The sequence below is a fragment of the Propithecus coquereli genome, unplaced genomic scaffold (genome assembly GCF_000956105.1).
Source record: "Propithecus coquereli isolate 6110/MARCELLA unplaced genomic scaffold, Pcoq_1.0 Scaffold22, whole genome shotgun sequence".
In the NCBI taxonomy this organism is placed as follows: Eukaryota; Metazoa; Chordata; class Mammalia; order Primates; family Indriidae; genus Propithecus; species Propithecus coquereli.
In genome coordinates, this window is record NW_012147189.1 from 1,703,575 (window position 1) to 1,708,044 (window position 4,470).

Sequence of the window (4,470 nt, forward strand, 5' to 3'; positions counted from 1 at the left end):
TTCAATTTATCACTAAATATTTTTCTAATTTATAAAATACTTTTCCTTTAAGATATAAAACTAATGAAATGTCGTAAGAAAAATTAAAATCACAATCCAAAATGTAAATTCTGAAAGATAAATGTTTTTCACTTAAAAAAAGTCTCTATCTTTGTAAACAATAACTTGTATGGCAAATTACCACTTACTTGAACATATGGAAGTAATGTAGCTGGCTGGATGTTTTGTGGGGACCATCAGGAAGAAGTTACCTAAATTAAGATGCTTTTCTTAATGCCAAGAACATATTAATGAGACAGAGGAAATCATATTTTTGGCTTTTTAAAGATACATTTAACTTCTGTCTTTAAAAACCACTCTCCTGAAATTAAAGCATTACATTTTGGGGAAAAAATATATACTTTCAAAGTGTACATTGATTACAGTATTGCAGAATATTGTTTCTTGGTTAATTATTTATAACAGCTTGAAATCATTTCCCTATCCAAGTTAATTTAAGAACCACACTGAGAGGAAAAAACAAGCTTTGTCTCCCTGTTCAAAAGAAGAAGATATATCTGATACTTTTGGATGAAGTTTAGGTTTTAATTGATACTCTTTAATATCATTTAAAATATTTAAATTTTAAAAAATATTTTTTAAACAAAAGGCCTGACATTTTATTTATTCACTTCTAACATTTGTAAAATAGAAAACCTAACAAAACTTATTTTTGTATGGACGTGGTCTTTTTGCTTTACTTGGAATCTTACATGAGTAAGGATAAGTTTCGGTATAATGTATGGCAAGGAAAGTGTATCCTCTTCCATGAAGACTTTAAGAGCAAAGGCACTGGCTGAGCACACAGGCCACTGAACTCCTCTGTAGCACCTTGGTATACATATTATATATTCAGGATCATCTTAAATACCTTAAAGAATGATATGGTGGTATAACATATAAATTAGAAAACTTAATTACAGTAGAGTAATTAATCTAAGTTTTCTAAGATACACATCCCTGTTTTTTACAGTAAAGATAATATGGACATCGCAAAAAGACACAAAAAGTCTTTTAAGCGTGCTCTTAAATCATTCGTTAAGTAATCCCAGTTCTCAACATGTCAAAAAATTGGACTGTCCTATGTGAAAGGGCAAATGGAGACACTTCTGCTTCTCAGAAAGTGGAGTAACAATGGTTAATTTGTTTTATTTTATTTTTATTTTTGTTTTTTTCTTTACCACTTCTTCTGGGGTAATTTGGAATTTTAAATCCTTAACCTCTTAATGCATTTTCTCTTGCGAATCATTACTTTCTTGCTTTCAGTCACAAGCACAGTCCAGGTCTTCTTCTTATTAATATTTATTTACTAACTTATTTATAGAACAGATGAAGCTATGCCTCATTAGCACTGGAAATTTTCAGGGCCTGGTCAGAGAGATAAATTATAGGAAGTGGGGGACCTAACTCCCTGAGAATGCTAACACCCTTTTATCTAGAAGAAAAATAAGCAACCTATGTATATTACAAAAAATAAGATAATTTATTATTTAAAAGCTATTTTGATCTACAAAAGCTGCACAACAATTAAATATTCTTCCTAATATAGGATTTATTAAAATGTTCCTTCACCACTTCTTAAATGTATATCTTTTCAAAGCACAATGGTATATCATCACAAATAGAATCAGTTGGGAGGGATATCACCAGATGCCAGCCAAAGGAACTTCAGTACATAAAAATGAAATGTGTTAAGACTAGAGACCTTTCTATTATTAATAAAATGGAGTGCCATGAGGAAGTGCAAAGAGACAAACGTTAATAGCAAAGTCATGAATTAAATAGTGACTTAAAAGCAGGAGTTCCTTAGCTCTCCATCACATAACACCTACCTATTAAAGTTTATTCAGTGGGGAGTGATGGCACAGAACTATTGCTTCAAAGGAATACTATCATTCAACAAATAGAAAAATTATTTCAATATCAAGGATGTTAGAGTATGTGACATCAAGAACCTATTGCAGTTATTTTACTAATACTAGCTTATGTACAAAAAAGTCTCATGCCTTTCTTGGCTCCACACACATAACAGCATTCTATGAACCTTTATATAATGTATATTTTCATTACACCAAAACAAAAATCAAACCTGTGGTTTCTCTTGTCTGAACTTGCTACACCAGAGTTGAGTTTTGCAATATAACATGATAAAAACATTAATACTAAAACAGAAGTCTCAAAATATAGAGGAGGTTAATTCATACACATTCATCACCACCAAAAACTCCAATAACCAGGTACAGCTTTGGATCCAATCTATGCAATGCTCTTGATACTACTCCTGTAACAGCCACTTTGAAAAACTCACAATTAAGGTAAAGGAGCTCTTCTCATGTCTCTGTAATAGAAAGGAAAAGGGACTTTACCTTTAATGAAGTTCACCTTCACAACCCATCAATCTTAATTTAAGTACCTTGAGTAAAACATAAGTGTCATATTCATTTCTAATTCTTCAGTGCCTAACTTGCATGAAGTCCATTGGTTAATTAGTTCTCATAGAAGCTTATTGAGTAGAAAAATAAATGAAATAAGTACAACTGTCTAGAATATTCTTATCTACATATTAATATATAATGTTGTAAAAATAAACACAATACAAAGCACTTGGTGAATGGTCCACCAGAATAATGAGTCAATGACCCAAAGCAACAAGGTGTGCCTTATTTTATTTCCTTGCAGTCTTTGAAGGGTTTTTGTAGCTCAACTAGTATGTATAGATAGAATTCTTTACTTGGGTAGGACATTACCACCTCCAGATAATAATGGTAAACAGGTTTTCTTGACAAATCATCAAGAAATGAAAACTGTAGAGAGTCCTAGGACAAGCATAATTAATGTTGGGGTAAAATAAATAAATAATAAATACCGTGATTCAGCTGTGACTTACCAAGTGACCACTATACTGAACACATTTACTTTTGGTGGGATCTGTGGTATCCAAGATTTACCTCTCTGATTTAATATTTTCACTGATCCTTCTGCCAAATTGTTACTTCAATCTTTGGAACTACTTTTCAGGCTATTAGCTACCTTAAACATAAAACAGTTTTCCTGCAGGTGCACAACCACACTTCTACCCCTACCTATCTCTACTACCTACCCCAATATACATATACTCTACAGAAAAAAACCCAGTAATGATAATAATAAAATACTGATAGCAAACAAATCGATAGCACACTTAATATATTCGAAGAGGTTTTATTTGCAAAAAGATTATGCAAACAGGAATGGATGGAGCATACATTGGAACCACAAAAGATCATCAAGAACCCCAGGGCTGTTAGCTGCCAGTCAGCTACCACTACAGGCTTAGAGGGATGAAGGAAAGGAGGAGAGTGCATCATAGCAGGCTGCCTTAAGAGGAAGGACTCAAGATTTTCTGTGGAGGAACCTAGCCAGCCGGAGAAACTTCACAGGAATGAAACCAGGGAAGTAAATACCCTGATTTCTCTCTGTCCTTTTCCTCCCATCTCCTACCAGGGTTGCCCATTGCCAAAACCCAGCCAGAAGACTGAGGGGCTGAAGACCACTGATATAATGGAATTAAGTCAGCCCTGAAGGGAAAAAGGCAGGGTGGAGAAGGGTAGCAAAAGGATTTGTAGAAGAAAAGGAAAATTATCTGGCATGGCAAAATTGGAAGAAGGCAGAGCAGGGGAGAAAAAGCCACTGATTTGCAACAGTGAATGCTTCATAGATGGCACTTATCTCCCCTCAGTAGATGGCTTTGAGTGTGAAAGACCCTGGAAATAATGGGATTCTGCTCCCAGGGCACTCAGCAAATACTCATTGATCAGCAGCTACTCTGTGTCAAGAACTATTCTAAACTCTAGGATTAGAACATGAATAAGCCATGGGCACTGTCCTGATGAAAGTCATAATCCAGGAAGAGAATTAGGCCATAAGCAGAAATTACAACACAATATAAAAAGTGCAGTCAATGACAATATGAGCTCTTTAAGGGCATGGACTTAATCATATTCCTTTTTGTATCACCAGCACTTAGTGAAATGCCTGCCACATAGGGCCAAATAAATCTTAAATAAATGAAATATAAGAAAATTGGCACTCATATACCTTTTTGGCAATACAAATTAGTTCTGGTTTTCTATTCAATATTCTCTTATACTTCAAATAAAAGGTGATCATGATATTGTCAAATAGAAGCCACATTTAAGAAAAAGTAAATAAAACATAGTATGGCTATTTGATGATATGAAAGAATTATTGTTAATTTTTTAATGTTCAATATAGATTTTTTTAACTTTGTTAAAGGGTTCTTATCCTTTAGAGGTACATAATAAAAAATGTATGGATTGAATGATAGGTCATAAGGATTTGCTTTAAAATAATGCAGGGTTGGAGAATTAGGAAAAGGTAGCCAAAGGTTGATCAATTGTTGATGGGCATATGAGGATTCATTATCAGTTT